Source organism: Copadichromis virginalis, linkage group LG22 (genome assembly GCF_057382275.1).
Source record: "Copadichromis virginalis isolate Kocher_CV1m ecotype Utaka linkage group LG22, C_Virginalis_male_GT1.1, whole genome shotgun sequence".
Taxonomy (NCBI): Eukaryota; Metazoa; Chordata; class Actinopteri; order Cichliformes; family Cichlidae; genus Copadichromis; species Copadichromis virginalis.
Genome location: NC_140638.1, coordinates 18,349,164 through 18,368,930, shown reverse-complemented (window position 1 = coordinate 18,368,930; position 19,767 = coordinate 18,349,164).

Sequence of the window (19,767 nt, the reverse complement as noted above, 5' to 3'; positions counted from 1 at the left end):
AAAAGGCAAATAATGAATCCATAGGAAAAAAAAGTTGTAGTCATGATGAATAATGAGATAATTAAATTACCTAGAGTCAGAGAGACGAAACAAAATAACTGATTTCCTAAATGTGCCATCGTGATAGCTGCTGTACAGAATTATGAAAGGAAAGAAGTGAAAATCCCTCTTTGAGCTACACTTAACTGCAAATAGATTCCATATGCTCAAGCATGCTAGCTGATTGCTAAATTGATAGCTTTCAAGTGAATTAAGGTAAACAAGAAGTTTTTAGTATCAAATCAGCAGTAAAACCTCTTGTGACATCAATGTGCCTCTCAGTGGTCACTTGTCTTGAAAGCTATAAACCACGCTGTCTTCATTGAGTCTTTGGTTGGTTTTTGGGGGTTGTTAGCAGAGTTGTTTTTAACTCCAATGTGGTGTCATGAGAAAATGGAGAGAGATGAAGATTGGAGAGATGAAGATAGGGAGGAGAATTAAATGATACGGAAATTAGAGTAGGCGTAAATGACTCTGTGAGGGTGAAGGACAGAATAAATTGGATTGGACTGATTCTGGAGCCAGCAGATAAAATCCAGCAGGGATAAAAGGAGAGTCGCATAGAATAAGATGTGCATGTTTTTGTGTGTGTGTGTGTATATATATACTCTTCCTTTTTTCTCACTCATAATATAATTTTGCAATATAATGAGTGAGAGAAAAGAAAGTGAGAAAAAACCCTGAGCTGAATGTAAATAAAAGGAATTGAACTTGCAGCCTTTTGCCTCCACAGACATATGTACATACCTATGCAAATACAAGAATTCCCTCACATCTTGGCACGCTGCTCATCTTTCTTTGTTGTAATGTTTTCAAGTTATTTTTCTGTTAGGAGGTTGGAAGTCAGGAAGTTGTGCATGTAAGTTGTGCAGGATTCTGTCACAGATCCAAGGTGTACCACACCTCTCAACATGACAGCTTGGATAGAAGAAGAAAAAGCAGATGAAAATCACTGGATGGATGCAGTGGACGCTTAGCACTGCTTCTTCACAGGAAAAGGATGCTTAGTTTTATTGTACGTGTGCTGTGCAGTTCACTGCGAGCTCCAGTTTCTCCAGCCATAAAAAACATGCTATGTTAATGCTGCTTGTCTTGGTCTCCTGACTCTCCCCAAAGAGATCCTGAATCTTAAAGAGTTTTGCTTCCTGTTTAAATAAAAGTTTTTTAAAAATAGTCATGTTGCCATTTCTGCGACCCTGGCTGCCCTACTAGTTCCTCCAGCTGGAAAGACTGAGTCTTAAGCTATGTTTCAACTGCACCTGTTTCAGTAACTAAATAAAATCTTATGTCTTCGTGTCTATGCCTCTTTCTAGAAAAGGAGGAACCAAAAACGTAAACTGAAAGCTGGATAGCAGAAACCACAAGAAACTGATAAATTGGTGGGAAGAAAGGACAAAAAACAAACAAAAAACACACACACCTACATAAAATGAGTACGAGAGAGCACCCCAGAGAGGTCCAGATCAAGGAAGATACTGAAAGAGCATCCAGGGACAAACTGAAAGGGAAGCCCTTAGGTGTGTGAGGGCACAGAGTTTTTGCAGGGGTTAATCCTTTTCCCCCCAGAGAGCCCACAACCCATAGCAGAGACAGACAGATTTACCCCAACCCATGCAGCCAAAGGGCTGTTCAATTAAACTTCTGATAGGAGAGAGTAAAGGAAGCGAGAGTGAGTGCAGGGTGTGTGGAGTGTGTTTTACAAAGAGGTGGCTGGTGGCACAGACTTAAAGAAGTATGGATCAAGTAGCTACTGTTTTTATCAAGAGCGCTTGAACTTTTAACTTCTTCTAGGTCAAAGATTGTTGTTATAGTTTGACCCCTGGTGTTCCTGTAGCGGATGGACAGAATCCTTCGTATGTAAATGAAGAAACACGGCATGTTTTTTCCCCCAGCATCCATTTAACAATATGTCTGTTAGTTTTCTTCATTACTTCGCTTGTTTTCTGGTAACTGAGATCAGGCCCAAGTTGGTTCCAAATGGATTAACTAGCTCTGGTAATGTAGTGTGCACAAAAGATTGCTGAGAACAATGTGTGTGACAGAGAATGTGAACTGTGAAAAATGACACAGGCATTTCAGCCACTGTTGCTTGTCAATTTGTGGCATATCATGCTGTGGGAAATGTTTGTGTTCTTGTGTCTGTTAGAGTCAACATTTTACAAAGAGTCTAATTACTCCTGTCTACATTCATTTCAAGTCTATTCAACATGCATGAACTAAATTTATACAGCTGAGGCCCAGGTGGGCTTTTTCTTTTTCTTTTTTTAATCAAATGCATAAAAACCTTGAGTGTGCATTGCATGCAATATTCTACATATGATATGTACAGTGCTGTGAAAAGGTCTTGAGCTTCTACTTGTTTCTTTGTTTGGAAAATATGTGCAGCAGTTTATTGAAGTGGAAATACAGCGTCTAAGGTGAAAACAGAGTTTGTACAATTCTAATGAGCTTGAAATCACTGTTTGGTGTGTAATTTGTATAAGTAGTCTTAGGAATAGTTCTCCAGGCCTCTTGAAGGACATCCAAAGCTGTTGTTTGGGTGTTGGGTAACTTTTTGTATTGTTCTCTGTCAAGATGATCCCACACTGCTTCAACAATGTTGAGCTCCGGGCTCTGAAGATGCCAATCCATGATTGATAGTTTTCTATTGTGTGTTTTTTCTGCATTGGCACCGTGTTTGGGATCATTGTCACGCTCGTTATCATGCTGAAAAATGAAGCTGCTGCCAACCATACACTTTCCAGATGGTACTGCATGGTGGATCAAAATCAGATGGTGTAAGGTCTTTGCTGGATCTCTTTTTTTGTTTTTTTGTTTTCTTAAGGACATGACTATCAAATGCTGTCCATCTACTATAGATGCATCATCCATGTTTCCAGTTTCCTCAACATTTTTAAGGACATACTGCACATGTAACTAAAGAAATGGGGACAAAGTCTGTGTTTTTGTGACAGACTTCTAGTAATAATGTGCGACATGGTTCCTTATTAAGTTATCTCTTATGTGTGTTTATTAAGAGCCTTAACAAAAACACAAAAAACAAAAAGCATTCCTCTGAAAGAGGTCAGGTACAAGGACTGGGCTGAAAATGAGTGAAAAAGCAGCCAATGTCCAAAAATAGATTTGACAGACCCTCTGAAAGAATGGAAAACTATTGCTCAAGACCACTTTAAAAAAAGTCTGACTGCTTGGAAGTGAAATATAGAGAAATGACAGGCAGCAATTTTTTGGCATAACTGTTTGATACTTATTCTATTTACTCCTGAGTTGAAAGTCTTTTTATACATTTTGTACCACAGCATTTGATGTGAAGGGGAATAACATATTTAATAAAACATAATATAGGTTGCACACCAGTGAACCACAGTATGAACCCTTGTTGAAAAGTTGGCACGAAGTCAAAGTCAGATGACCTCTGTGCCTCCTGTTAAAAGCTGCAAGTTCTCTAACTTACCCCAAGGTACCGAGACCTCCAGAGCGAAACGAAAGACGTGCCTGGTGAGCTGCTTTAATTACTTCTCTACCTCCCTCGCTGCTAATACCTTTATTTTATTAGGTCTGATCTGATTCATATGCATAGTGCAGACATAATTTTGATTTGAAATTCTTTCTTATCTACAGTTGGTGGGACTACCACTGCATGACTGCATCCAAAATCAATTACCTTGCATGGTCTCCTAGCGAGCATTTGGCGAGGAACAGAGTGGCACAGTGTGCAGCCTCTATCACAAACTTCTAACCTTAAAGACAATGTTGTTTTCTTGCTTTGAAGGACATCTCTGATAATGGAATGATGTAGTGTTTTATGGATGAGGAGACTCTTTTATCAATTCAAACATCCCCTCATTTGAAAGCTGGTTAGAAGAACTGATTGTCATGTCATTCAGCTTGGAACAGAGACAACAGATGAATGCAAAATGTGACTTCTAAAGCCACAAGTTGCTATCCTTGCCTACTGACTCCACAAAAGAACTGCAGGGTGAAAAAAAGCAGTCTCTTTTCCACACACGCCAACGCCAGCCGCTGCCTGACAGGCTAGCAGAATCTCAAAATCATTTCTAAGTGCATGAGGGTAACACCTGTGTTAAACAAACATCCCCAAAGATGTTTGGCTATTCATTTGCAGCAACTTCTCGTTATGGATCCATTATGGAAAGCGCCCAATGCACCGGAGTGTAATGACACAGGCGATGCTTGCTGTAAAACAGTGGCATATGGCTAAACTACACAACATTAAACATTTTGGAGACTGTGCCTCCCTGGTGCCTAAATAGCACAGCGCTTTGGCAAATAAACCATTACGCAGTGTGAATGACTTATGGACTCATATGCCAAGCTGAGCTTCATTTTACTGAGACAAACAAAGCGACACATAAAATGAGAGCAATCTGCATTATAAACTCATGCAAATGTACACAAATGCCACATGTGAGTAAACCTAATATAAAAATATTTCGACAATATATAATTACAGCAAATGCACATGTTCAGATTTATAAACGTTGTATTTATGAATGCATGTGTGTGAATCATCCAAAATTCATTATTGCTTCGCTTTTGTTTTTAGAGAAATTCTTCAGAATAAAGCTCAGTTGTCTCCTTAAGACTCTTCCATATAGAAAGAGTTCCCCTTATTGCTTTGTAGCTTACAGTATATTGCTAATTTCCATTCTAGGCTTTGGTTGTCTAGGTAACCCCCTTGCAGTGTTGGTATAATATGTTCCGAAGTAACGTGTTACTCGTATAAACTCAGTAGTCGCATTACAATTACAATCATATCTTTACTTGCATTCTTCAGGATCTTCACTTATGCGCGACAGGTCGATCGAAAGTGGAAAACAACATCAAACACACTCTTTTCTTCCTGCACACTCGCGCTACAGCTAGCTGATTTTCCAGATTAATTAAAAAATGTTTCAAACTGTTAAATCGAAGTTGTACTGTCAGCCTCATCGGTTTTGTACCCGTGATGTATATTGAAATAATGTTGGAATGATGAATAAAAAATGAACTGAACTTCAATGGAATTTCAATTATGAAATTTCACTGAATCAGTGTTGAAGTCTGAAATGGATTTTTACTCACTTTTGCACCGTCAGCAAACATCGGAACCACGACCGATGATCAACAGCAGTTCAGTGGTTTTTCAACTTGAATTCAGCTGGCTCAGTGTCGAATTCTGACATTGACTCTTGATCATTTTGCACCTTCAGTGAGTATTTTATTTTTATTGCACTAAACGACATGAGCACAAATCCCTGCAGGACAGAAACTGCTGCATCATGCTGCTAACACGACATCTGCTCTTTGCGAGCATCTCCTTAGGTAGCATGCTAACACAAAGCTAGCAAAGAACCCTGAGTGACAAATGGTGGGTTTCAGTCTATTTTGCAAAGTAATGCAAAAGTAATGTAACGAGTAGTTTAACAAATTGCTTTCTCCAGCAAATAATTAAGTCATTTTCCAAATTACTTTAAGAAAAGTAACAAGCAATGTTATTTCCCATCCAATTATATGTCAGTTACCATTATCCTGCGCTTTCATTGGTTGTTCCTGAGATTCAAGAGTAAGCACCTGTGTGGTCTGCAGTTATTTGCCAATGTTTAGAAATGAATCATAAAATTATTTGACAATTTCAGAAGAATTCAACAATTCCATCTCTACTATTTTCTCCTCTTTGTACTCTGCTTTATCGAGCGGTAGGCAGAGCCCTCGTCCAAGCCCTGACTTGTCCCCCTGCAAACTCTTTCTTTCTTCCTCTTGGTCATTGCTCAAAACGCGTGAACACCTTTGAGCACTGCAAAATCGAAAGTTTTATACATTCAACCTCAGCATTTTCTTTACCATAACAGCCTAGGAAAACAACAATATAACCCCACCAGCATGCACTTGATGGAGCTATTTTACACTCTGATAATTTCTTTTTCAGTCCAGTGAGAACAAATTGCCTTTGGCTTCAGACTTCATTACAACCATTTAACAATGCAGCCCATGCCAGTGCACTCCGACTGCCACAGTCAGACAAAGAAAGGACTATATCATCTTCAAAAAACAAAGGAGCATCCCTGAGTCCTCATGGGTATTTACATGTCACAGTAGTGCTAACATAAAGTCTGATTGCTGCACCTAAAGCCTAAAATATGTCATTAGGCTTCTGAAGATACACATAAACATACAAGTGTGGCGACACAAAGACATGGAGACTGATGGTAATCATCAGCTTATATCACTACTGGCCCCACAGCCTGCATCTGCATCTACCTTTCTGTGCCTGGCATGTAAACCGCCTCAGTCATGCAGTTGTAGCCATTTCTGTGTGATTGATGTGAGTGCTTAGCTGGGCAACAGAGGTCACACTGCCTGGGAGATTGTTGTAGCCTTACCTGCTCCTCTTTATTTATTTATTTTAACTTCTCATTTCTGTTTCTTTCCCTCTCTCTCCCTTGCTCTCTCTCTCCCCACCTGGAGTGTCATGAACCCTCTCCACACTCCACCACCTAATTATATCCTGGACGTGTAAATGTATTCATATTCATGAAGGCACAGATGCTAAATTAACTGTGGCAGGGACACGTCGCACTGTGCCGACTGCACAATCTGCTTCCTCCACTTACAGAAAGGAGGGAGGGAGGAAAGGGGTGTTGTAGCTGGAGGAGAGAACACTGAGGAGGAGAAAGAGAGTTAAACAAAGAAGAGAAGAAAAGGAGAAGAAGCGTGATTAAAAAACCCCAAAAACATAGCAGGCAGCGAGGAGGGTATGGGGCTGTGGGTCCAGAGAATAATGGAGAAGTGAATAGAAGGAGAACAAAAAAGCCATAGTTGGCTTTAGCAGCATCAGAAGGTAGCAGCCATGGCTGTGGCTCAGCAAAGTCACTTATTAAACCTCAGCAGTCACCATCGCTGATTCTTTTGAATGCCCCCGCCAGGCCGCTGCCATCCTGGAGCGAGCACGCTCAGGTGGTCACATGGGCCTTGGTGGCGATAAGTGACAAATCAAAAAGCCAGAGTGCATAAAAACTTGGAGCTGGCGGCGGCAGAACGGCGCGTGGGGAACTCAGGGGCAGATGGAAGGAGGTGCAGCGGTGCGCAGCGAACAGATGGCCGCTCCAAACTTGATATATGAAATTAATAACGTTTCTCAAATAGAATTCAGAAACAGGAATACATTACCTGAATTTTAATAACTCTTTTCTTTTTTTTCTTTGTGAAGAGTGGGGGTAGAGAGACACATTTGCATGTCAATGAAATATGTGGTGGTAAACAAATAAGCAATGTGTCCAGTCCTGATGGCTGTTTTTCTTCTCCTCCTATGGAAAAGCGGGTAAATGATGACACTGGTGTTGTTGACAAAAAATAGCCCAGCGGTCATATACACCTGTTATTATTCACAGAGCTCAAACCTAAATGTTACTTTATGCTGCTTTTGTGCTTAATCCCAGAATACTTAATAAAATAGATGCATATTGAAATGAACTCTTTTCTCCATTGCTTAAAAGGCTGAAAAATCACCTCTTAGCTAATGTTGACTTGCTAACTCTTCTAGTCAAAGTCTTTCATTCAATTCAGAAAACAAGTTTTTGTGAGAGGTTTTCGCTCCTTCGACAAAGGATGTTAGTAACTGTCTCTCCTATTTGCTCCTTCCAAAAACAGAGCCATGCATATTCAGAGACCTGCGGTATTATGCTATCCTGACACAGTGGTTGTTCAAGGGCAGAGTTTATTCAGTTACATATAGTAGGTTTTTCTCTATGCTGAGCTCAGTAAGACTGCGAAGAAAGAAAAACTGCAGTGATATTAAATCATCCAGTAAAGTCACCTTAAAGCTAAATCAAGATTTTACTCTCACATTCAAAGCCCTCAATGATTTGGTACCCCCATATCTATCTTTCAGACCTCCTTCGTCCTAACATCCCTTCCCACGTTCCCTGCTCAGCTTCAGCTGCTCTCTCCTGACAGCCCCTCTCTTCACACGTAACACCGCGGAGGCCAGAGCCTCGTCTTTAGAACTTATTACCACTTCACCTTCATCAAATAGGCTCTTTGACACAAATCAAAACGCATTTGTTTCAACCAGCTAATATTCATGTTATTCCTGGGTTTTAAATCTCTTTTAATGTTGTTCCAAATTTTATGTTGCAACTTGGCCTTGAGTGCTTTGAAAGCCAACCAACAAATGAGAAAAATTACCCATCTGATTAAGACGAGTGAAAAAAGTTGTCCCCTCTTCTTTAATTTCCCTTTTCATTCAATGGGGATATGTCCTAACAGTATTTGTAGATGATATAAAAAATTGGTAATATGAATTATACAGTGGATTTTTCATTTTTAGGAAGTAGTGCATATTGTGCCGTGTACTGTACAGCAAATTTGTATCCCTTGGCAAATGTCCAAAGACTCCCAGGAAATTTAATCTCCCATTACTTAAATCCAACAAGTTAAAGGAACATTTAAAAAAATAAAAAAAAGAACAATAATATTTCAATGCAATTTTTAGATAGTAAGATGAGGTGTTCTGTGCTATGATCTTGGGTTTTTCTGCGAATATGAAACTCCAGCCAGCTGTTTGTTACTGTAGCTTGTATCCACTCTCTATGTTTGTACAATGTACGATGAATAGATGAAGTAGGACACGTGCAATGGAGCAGGACTCTGAACTTTTGTGCTAGCAGAAGCAGCTGCTTTAACCATCTCACGTCTTCTTATTTCTAACTGTTAGAGTAACAACTGAGCCAGGAATCCACAACTCAGTAATGCCAGGGTAAGACTTGAGAGCTGTGCAAATCGCTAACGTTTCAGCTCGTTGAAAGCGGTTGGGCAGAGCAGTAAGAGCAAATAACTGGTGGCAAGCAAAGAAAAATTACTTTTTAAATGTTTGCTAGCAGACTTGTGTGTTTTCTCAGCCTCAAAATGAGGCTATGTGTCCAGGGAATTGTGGGACCCACATGCAGAATTTGTTGGCGACTGTATAGATTTAATAACATATTTATGACTAAACCAGCTCTCTTCCCCTCTCTGCTAAAAGAAAAAAAAAAAAGCAGGAAGCTGTGGCTCAAGGATAAAAAATGAACAGCATATGGTTGGAGCTGCATCAGTCTGCCTCATCTCCATCGTACCAGTGAGCTGCATTAATGAGTGAAGTTTTCTTTTTCTCCTCGCATGTGATGGCGGAGATGATTTAAACAAACACAAGACAAATGGTTCTGATAGCTGGACACATACGAGCTGATTTGTACGCACAGTTGTCACTTTACACGCTGCTACTCTCATTAAGTAGTTTCCCCACATTGCAAATTTCTGATACTTGTCTGCACCATTAATCAACACATTTTCACAAAGCATATCGGGATCCTTCAGTTTTCTTCCTTTTATAACAGGATTGTATTTTGGGGTGTCTTTTTGAGAGGAAGTCAACATCAGCGATGTTGACGCTAGAACTTTGACAAAGTGCTGAAACTGATGAATATGCAGCACAAAGCTGGTGACAGTGATACTGTACCCCTGCAATATGTAGTGGGAGTGGTAGCATGAGAAACTTGGAACTGGTTCAGGAACACAGTCTGTTCACCTTCACGGGCAGAATGACAGATGGCCCGGGTAGCTTTCTGCAGTAGAGCATAGCTGAGCAAAGCTACCACGTCATGAAGAAGAAGTTTACATGAGTGGGAGTTCTGACAAGCCCCGATCTACAGCAATCTGTGCTCGCACTGAAGTTTACACCTGTGCTCATATTCACAAGAAGCGATTCAGTGAAATCTCAATGAAACAGTTTGTTTTCCTTCCCGAAGCCAAGCTAACACAAAAAATCATTTACTGGGTGCAGCATCATTAACTGTGGTTATGGGGCAAGTCAGGAGCTTCAAGGTACATCTCAATCCATGGGGGTATGTGATTCCTCCAAAAACAGAAGGTAGAAGTTGGCGAGGAATTGTGCACATGGAGAGTGTTACTTACTGGTTATTGTGGTGGTCATACTGTGTCCCGTATGGCAGCGTATAAACGAACAGCATGCAAACACCTTCTGTCCAAACATCTGCGACAGGCACATTTTTAGGCTGCCTTCCAAAAACTAAAAAAAGACGGAGGCAAAAGAAGGAAAAAAAATCTCTGCTTGGCTGAACTCTCATTCTGCTGTCTTATTACTTTTTTTTGTATATTTTTTTTCCTTCTGTCATTTAATCTCTTCTGCTATTCCTGAAAGAGACATGATTCAGCTTTCTATTTAGTTATGATTTGCAGAAGGAACACCCATGTGGATAGTCTTGACTTTGCATCATGTCACTAGAAAAACAGAAAGACTTTGAAAAACAAGTTCAGAAACACAAAATCTCACTTCCTCCCTCGGTGAGTTTACCAGAAGAATGTGCCATCCCATAAAACTGCAATCACAAGTAAAACATGCACTCTGAAAGCCACCTTTAATTCTTTCGAATGTGACGGGCATTGGTCACACTCAATATAACCGTCAATTAATGTAGCTTCACTTCACAGCTGATTTATGCTACAAGCAATCAGTCTCTGTGATGAATCCTTGTGGGTCTCTGTAAGAACCTTTGCGTTGTGTTGTAGATGATTTGGTTTTAACTGTGGACTGCATTGTAGTATCCATGCACAGTCATGTCTCAACAACGATGAAGTAAACAAGTAAGACTAAAACTGAAAGTAAAAATGTGGAGCAAAATCCTCAACATCCACATATTAATAGACCAAGTATTATTTTGTTTTTAGTTTAGAGACCTAAGATTAGTAACACAGATATACAGATGCTGCATGCAGTGGTAAACACTTTGTATTTTCAGTGGTAGTAGGTATGTTATACTGTACAATTATGTTAATTTCCTCAGAAGTGATGTAGCTGGAGCGCTGTCTTTCAGTTTTGAGCATTTGCCATCAGTACTACGGGATCATAGGTGAAACACAGCTAAACAGTTAATATATCACATGGTTTGATGTCATCATATTGCCTAGCAAATAACCCATTTGGGGCATTTCTTCACAGTTTGAAGTCAATCTATCTATCTATCTATCTATCTATCTATCTATCTATCTATCTATCTATCTATCTATCTATCTATCTATCTATCTATCTATCTATCTATCTATCTATCATATTAATATTATCTGGGGTGTCATAACTTATGTTGCCTTACATAAACAATGGGGCGATCGTGGCTCAAGAGTTGGCAGTTTGTCTTGTAATTAGAAGGTTGCCGGTTCGAGCACTGGCTCCGACAGTCTCGGTCGTTGTGTCCTTGGGCAAGACACTTCACCCGTTGCCTACTGGTGGTGGTCAGAAGGCCCGGTGGCGCCAGTGTCCGGCAGCCTCGCCTCTGTCAGTGCGCCCCAGGGTGGCTGTGGCTACAATGTAGCTTACCATCACCAGTGTGTGAATGGATGGATGACTGAATGTAGTGTAAAGTACTTTGGGGTCCTTAGGGACTAAGTGAAGCAGTATACAAATACAGGCCATTTACCAATCAATCAATCTCTATCTATCTATAATATTAATATTATCTGGGGTGTCATAACTTATGTCGCCTTACATAAACAAGAAGGTGATTTCAAATTTCTGTTAAACCAATAAATTAGACATTAGGTAATATGTTTTTTCCCAGTGTTCATATTTCCTGTACATATATTCTGTGTTTTCCCTACTTACTGAACCTATCCTACAAAGATGTTTTTCGTCTACAAGTTACATGACTTGGCCATTGCTGTGTACACAAGTGCTTGGCACAGCCATACATAGCTGGGCAAGGAGGCGCCTGTTATAAAAATACACAAGTGGAACCTCGGCTGCAGAGACTCTGCTGCTCCTTCTCAAGGCATCACGTCATGCATTCCTTCTGTTTTCACTCATTTTCCAGCATTTTTTTTTTTTTTTTGCCGCCAATGCTTTGCCCCTTGAACATGACTTATAAAAGACATGTAGTGTCAGCCAATTATGTTGGACTTTGATGGTCATAAATCAAGGCTGACCAATAAAAACGAAGACAGCCAAGTATAATGTTCGTGTGTGACTCCAACTGGATTGTAAATGAAGCCAGATGGGCTGGGAGAGTGCCACTGAACAGTGCTGGATCCCATCACTAAATGGCTGTGTGTGTTTTCCCCTCGTGCACAAATTACAGCATCACCTCATTCAGCGGCATAAATCAAAGCCCAAGCTGTGATATGTGCAGGGCATCTCTCCATCTCATTACTAAAATAAATTCTCTGGCAGCCTTGGATGTGTGAGCCCTGTTTGAATCGTTGATATTACTACAATCTGTACTTTTGTAGCTGCCTTTATTTTGGAGCAATTTTAAGGCCATTCATGTGATTTCAAGCAAGCTGAGACATGCTTGGAGATGAAACAGACAGTGGGAGTGTTCCCTCATTGGAGACCTCTGGACACTTATTGAGGAGGACGGACATATTTGGATTGGGAAGAGAGGAGAGGACAGAAGAAGAAGATGGGAGAAAAGTCAGGTAGAGGGCAGACAAAGAGAGTGAAAGCGATATCCGGTTTCTAAAAAGCACAATAGGTGGATTTGAACACTGATGAGGAAAAGGACCGGGAGTGACAGATATGATTCAACAAAGTATGTGGGCAAAACGACATGCAGGTGGACAGTGATGGAGTTATCTGTATGCATTTTGAGACAGACTTTCTGAGCTCTATATTTTCTAGGTGCACAATGATGACCTTCATTCATCTGCTTTGATGTCCATCGGAGAGCGAAGAAACTCCTCTGAGGACCTGGACTTCTCATTCAGGGGTAAGATAGACTTTAATCCTTTTAACTAAGATTTATTTTTATGCAGATGTTTCTTCATCATTCAAAATCCAAAACAAAATCAAGAGCAAAACACTATATGTGTAATATTTTTTCTCTTCTATGTTGCAGTGTGAAGAGAATATGGCACAAATGATGGCTCTGTGTGGATTTGGGGTATACGAAAAAGTTTTACATGTGGCAGTCATGAATTCTCGAGGTCAGGGAGACTCGGCCAAGCTAGGCAAGATCCCACACTTAACAGGATTTGACTACTTCATCAGAAACATCACAAGGGTTGAAAGATGGTCCTCTCTGCAGAGAATGAGTCATGGGAGCGAGTGACTAGCCTGACCTGTTATGCTTTCTGCATTATCCTTTTCCAAGGGGAAACACTCTGAGACTGACACCTGATAAAAGGAAGTTTTCAGTTGATACTTTTGTCTGGCGTGTGAAATTGAAGGTCATTGATAGGTCTGTGAAAGATGTAGGAGTGGTGAGCTCCTGCAAGGTTGCTGACAACGTTGGTAAGCTGTCAGTCAGAGCCAGCAAAAACAGATCTATAGCCTAGCATTATGCAGTCAGTAGATGGTGAGCGAGTGGCGGTGCTGCCGCAGGCAACTTTCTCCACATCTCCAGCTCACTTTTCTAACATGATTTTTTTCCCCCCCTCTGGGTTCTGATTAGCAAATACACAGCTGATTGGCTTTAGCCTGAGCTTTTTTCCCTTGTGAGTTGTAAATCAATATGTTAGTGCAATTTAAAATGATTGTATGAGGTTACAGTATCTCAGCAGAGGCCAGAAAGGTTGCAACAGTCTTAGGGGATGTGCAAATCTTCAGACTTTAAGATGAATCTTTGATTTGTCTGATCAAATTGAATTTAATTTACACAAATCAAAACACAGCGGAACTGTGAAAGGTCCACGCTGAAAAGATTTTAATGCAACGCTAGAGCAGAACACGTAAATCTAGAGATGCAGATATGGCCTTGGATGCTGCATTGCTGTCACAGGTTGGCTGAAAAGTAGTTACAATGCAAACCAACTTGATCTTTTTTGGAGAACCGTCTGTCTGATCTAGGCAACCCCTAGCAACCCACAGCCGTGAGCCAATCCAAGTGTGTTCTCTGTCACAATATATAGATCATCTGTTGCACAACGAGGAATTGTCAAATGAGGCAACAGCAGGCGTTAAGCTCCAGACAAGTCAAACGTCTTCTGTTTTGCTTTGAGGAAGCATTGGGGCAATGAAGAGAGTGTGTGCTCCTGTGTTGGTGTTTGTATGTGCATGTATGCTTGCTCAGACACATTTTCCCTGCTTAATGTGTATGTAAATAGATGTCTTTATATGTCTGCAAACAGTCATCCCCATGTTTCAAACATGGGAGCATTGGTTCATATGGAAAAACAAGGACTTAAAGAGGAGACGACCTGGATCTTATCATTCAGTGGTTTAACACTAGCCAGACCTCAACTCGCCAACTCCAGGCAGCAAATTAGGAGCTAGGAGCTGCCGACTGCACTTGTGACAGAGACGTGATGGAGAGCAGGCGAGCTGGGCTGCTTCACAGCTCACATGGGCCACGATACGACTGGAATGCTCCCCATGTATAGCCAGAATAAGTAGTAAAGGAATGAAAGCTCATGTGGGTGTGTTTGCTGCACATCAGAGAAATTCTGTGTATGTACACAACTTTAACAATAGGATGCTTCATTAATGTAAGAAACTCATTTAACAGCCATCTGTTGCATCAGTTTGCATTATGGCCTGGCAAGTGATACAAAATGTAAAAAAAAAAAAGAAAAGAGAAGAAAGAAGAAAAAAAAGAAAAAAATATGTGATATGCACTTTAGTGGTTTGTGAAAGTAAGTGGGAAAAATATTTCCTGCCAGTCGTATTCAGTGCCACTGTTATGCACTGAATAAGGAAACCATTGCTTTTCAGCCAGGAAATTCAATGTATTTATTATAGATAACTGCTCACACGTTCATGGGTGCTTTTTTCTGTGGGAGCTTCCTGATTTAACAAAAGTAATTTTGTTAATTGTAATTGTACTTCACAGTGAAAACCGTAAATGTAAATATAACAGAAAAACATTAATATGTAATATGTTTGCAAATATTATTAACAGTTTAAACAAACTCATATTCTGCTGCGGTTATGTGGATTTCAAGTTAAACTCGACATCACACATCTCTCTGTGATTTGTAACAAACTGCAGCTGAAAGCTTGAGTTCCCCACCAAAGACGCTATGAGGGTAATACTGACTGTTGCACACACCTAATCTGAGAGTTAAAGAATAAACAGTATTTAGATGCTATATGTACAGACACAAAAGCTCTGCTACTTCCAGTATATTTGATTTTACATTCTAGCCATGACAGTCTGACCACCCACTGAAAACCATTTTTCCTGGTAGTACCTCCACTCTCAGGTTACTTTTATTTTCTTGTACTTCTTTTACACTCTGATGGACATACCATATTATGTATTAAGTAGAAAGACACCTGAGTTATTAGTTCATTTTGTGTCACATTACAAGACATAATTCATCTGGTAAAGACCTAAAACACCCAGACTGAAGACTTTGGTATGTTGCCACTATGGTTTTTTAGCATGCCCTTTTTTGTGTGGATGACCATTTACAGTGCATCCGGAAAGTATTCACAGTGCTTCACTTGTTCCATGTTACAGCCTTATTCCAAAATAGATTAAATAGAGTTTTCACCTAAAAATTCTACACACTCCATAATGACAGAGTGGAAAAAGTTTGCTTGAAATTCTTGCAAATTTATTTAATAAAAAAGCAAAAATATGTAGGATGTACATAAGTCCACAAATTCAAATTCAAGGCACTCAAAATTGAGCTCAGGTGCATCCTACTTTCGCTGATCATCTGTCAGATGTTTCTACAACTGGATTGGAGTCCACCTGTGGTAAACTTGGTTGATTGGGCATGATTTAGAAAGGCACACACCTGTTTATAAAGGTTTTCATAGCTGACAGTGCATATCAGAGTACAAACCAAGCCATGAAGTCCAAGGAATTGTTTGTAGTATTCCAAGAAAGGATAGTCAACACACCGAGTTGGGGAAAGGTATAGAAAAATTTCTGCAGCATTGAAGGTGCCAAGGTGTGAGAACAGTGGGCTTCATCATTCATAAGGGCTTTACTAAGAGAGGTGACCAAGAACCTGAACCTTTCAGAAGGACAAAATGTTCCGCAGCTCTCTGCCAATCAGGCCTGTATGGTAGAGTGGCCAGATGGAAAACACTCCTCAGTCAAAGTCAAAGTTAAAGTCAAACATGGAGTTTGCCAAAAGGCATCTGACGGACTCTTAGACCTTAAGAAAGTAAATACTCTAATGAAACAATGACTGAAGACATCCGCCTAAATGCCAAGCGTCATTTCTGAAGGAATGCACCTGGACAGTGTCGTTCCTACAGTAAAGCATGGTGGTGATGGCATCAGGCTGTGGGAATGTTTTTCAGTAGCAGGAACTGGGAGACCAGTCAGGATTTAGGAAAAGATGAATGTATCTCTGTACAGAGACATCCTTGATGATAACCTGCTGCATTGTGCTCTGGACTGGGGCAAAGGTTGTGTGTAGTGTCAAACTCAAAAGCTGCAAAAGCTGCTTCAACCAAGTATTCAACAAAGGCTGTGAAGACTTATGTATGTGATATATATATATATATATATATATATATATATATATATATGTATATATATATATATATATATAGGCCTATAGGCATATAGGCATATATATATTATAATAAATGTAAATGTAAATTATAATATATATATTATAATAAATGTAAAAGAATTTCAAGCAAATTTTTTTCATTTTGTTATTATAAGGAATTATGTGGAGAATTCCAAGGTGAAAAAAGGATTAAACACATTTTGGATTAAGGCTGTAACTGGCTGACAAATTGTGGAACAAGTGGAGCTTTCTGAATGCACCGTGTCTGTAAGAAAAGAAGACATGCATTTAAAAAAACCAATGTTATGTTGTGGGGACAAAATATATTTTCATGAGTGTTTTACACAAAAAGCAAGCCCACAGAGAAGAAATAATTGAATTTTGTAGTGCAGTCTAAGTTCATGGTTGGTTTAAAGTTAGATTTAGGTAAGTATTTGGTCTCCAGGATATGAATGTAAATCAGTTCAACATCCTTTGAAGTGATGGAAACACCTCCATGTGTATATACAGAATATCTGCATGTGTGTATTTACAGAGTCAAGCAGGCTTGAATCCAGACATCCCTCATATGATCCTCTGTCTCCATTCCTTATCAACAGCACTTTGTCGTCCCTGCCTTCCTGTCAGTGCTGTGTGTCTGCACCACCTCTCTGCCTGATAGCCAGCAGCCACCTAAATACACCTGCATTTTATCACACTGCAGCTGCTTCCCCCTTTGCTCACAGATGAAGCACACCCTTGTTTCAGGACCAGCGATAACCATGTGCATTTTTGTTCATATTTGCATACACTGCTGAAAGACTTCTTAGGGAGGAGTTCTGCTGTATTTAATTTACCTGTCAGAATTTTCTAAACTTTATAAACATTACAGCTCATTGTGCATGAAATCTATTCACTGAAACTAGTAGAGAAGGATGCTGTGGCTCCAAAGTCTAATCGCAAGATTTATTTTTTTCCCCAGAAAACATTGCTTTACTCAAATGAATCGAGATGTAAACATAGCCAGTCATTAGCTAAGAGTGTTTGCACAAATAGCAGCATACTGCAGCAACAAATTGGACAATTAAGCATAGCTGCATGTTTCACTCTTCTTGCTGATACTTGATTGTGATGAGGGAAACAGGAAAATGATTTTTTTTTCGTAACGCTCAAGCTGCTTTTCTTCATTTGGAGTTCAAATAAGTAAGAAATAAAAAAAGTTTGATGACTCTTTCTGTTTAATTTGTGTGTAAATTGTTATGACGTTTTAAAAGCTCAGAGGTAATCCGTGAAATATACACTCTTTTCCTGTTAGATCTACTGTGCCTTGCTTCCCAACACCATTCAACTCGTCTACCTCACTCCGAGTCACCACATGCTTATCACACAGCTTCTCATATTTCCTTTTACCAAACCCATTGGTCTTATCTATTCCAACACTCCTTTCTGTGATGCACTGCATTGTATATCTTTTCTCTCCATCCCTTCATTCCACTAGCGCTGTACTTTTCAGCTCCAGACTGTCTGGTTTTCATCAGCTCAGCCTGCTGGTACCATTTTGACGCCCACCAGGCGTGCTGCAAGTCAGGACTGTGATAACCTGCCCTGAGGCCGCCCTGTTCCATAAGCAAACATCCCTTACTTTTTAGCCCCGACTGAAAAGAACAGACTAGACTACGCTGCAGTGCACAAATAACATTTCTCTGAATGAAAATAAAAAGAAACATAAAAATTGCTTTGAAACACAAACGCATATTTCATTTTATGCTTTAAGTGAGAAAGAGTAGCAGCATTGCCCTTAACTCAAACAAAATGAGGTCAAGACCAGCAAATGTCCTTTGTTTAGAAATCTGAATCCTACCTGCTCTATAATAGAGAAGGTACTGTGCCACAGCTGGTTTGAGGCAAGGACACAGTATGATAAAAAAGGCTCAGTGAAGTGGCACTACAGCAGTTTCTTACTGGAATAAGTTTTAGCTGTTATCATTCAAGTTTCATCCAAAATTGTACCTGCTCAGTGCTCAGCCTGGAGACCAAGTGAGAGAAAGAGACAAGTACCGCTGATGATGCCAACAGATCGTCCAATTTCCACTCTGTATAGTGTCAAGAGAAGAGGCAGGGATGGATTGCATGTGTGTGTGTGTGTGTGTGTATGTGTGTGTGTGTGTGTGTGTGTGTATGTGTATTTGCACGAAGGAAATAGCCCTTCTGAGAAAGAAATTCAGGCATTTGCTTTAAACTGGCCACAGACTGAGGACTGATGCTGCAAATAACAAAATGACAACAGTAAAATGTGTGCCTTTAAATAAAGAACACTATACGGACAAAGGTATCGGGACACACCATTTAATCTTTGAATTCAGGTGTTTTCAGTCTCATTGCCACAGAAGTTTAAAGTCATACAACTAGGCATGCAGTCCACCCTTTAGAGACATTTTGGAAATAATAGATTGTTCTAATAAGCTCACTGTATTCAAGCATCTTACTGTAACAGGATGGCACAGTTGTAAGAAGTCAGCTTGTGAAATTTCTTCCCTCCACGATAGTCCACAATCAGCTGTTTATGGGATTATTGCAAAGTGGAAGCATTTAGGAACCACAGCAACTCAACCATGAATTTTCAGGCCACGTAAAGTTACAGTCTCCAAGTGCTGAGGAGATGTCATCGCTCTGCTGGCTCAATAACTGCAGAGCTCCAAAGATCCTCTGGCATTAACATCAACACAAAAACTGTGTGGCGGGAGCTTCACAGCCTGGGTTTCAATGGTCCTGTACACTCTCAGAAATAGAGGTACGAGAGAAGAACATTTTTGTACCTATAGGTACATTTTTTTAAAATGTTCCCTTAAAAGTACAATACTGGTCTTTAAAAGTCCAGAAATGCCCCTTTAAAGGTACAATTTGAAATAAAGTACAAATCTGTACCATTTTGACCTGTACTGCAGTGACAGTGGCAGAATGTGGTAATGGGTCAGCATGGGAAAATCTGGATGGGCCTGGTTAATTGTAAAATTCATATGAGATGTGAGTGTGCTCATAAAAGCTACATGTTATAATCAAATCTGTTGGTCCTCTCCTCTGTACGTAAATTATCCTATGATGCAAAGAATATCTGTAACCTACCTTTGTGTAAGTTATGTTAAATTATATATTTTTTAAAAAACACACAATGACATGCAGGCACAACCAAATGATGTTAAAAAAAACTGGTCCATTTCCATTTTATTAAGTTCCAGTTATAATTTTTTAATGTTTTAAATCTTTCAAAAACGTGAAATCATT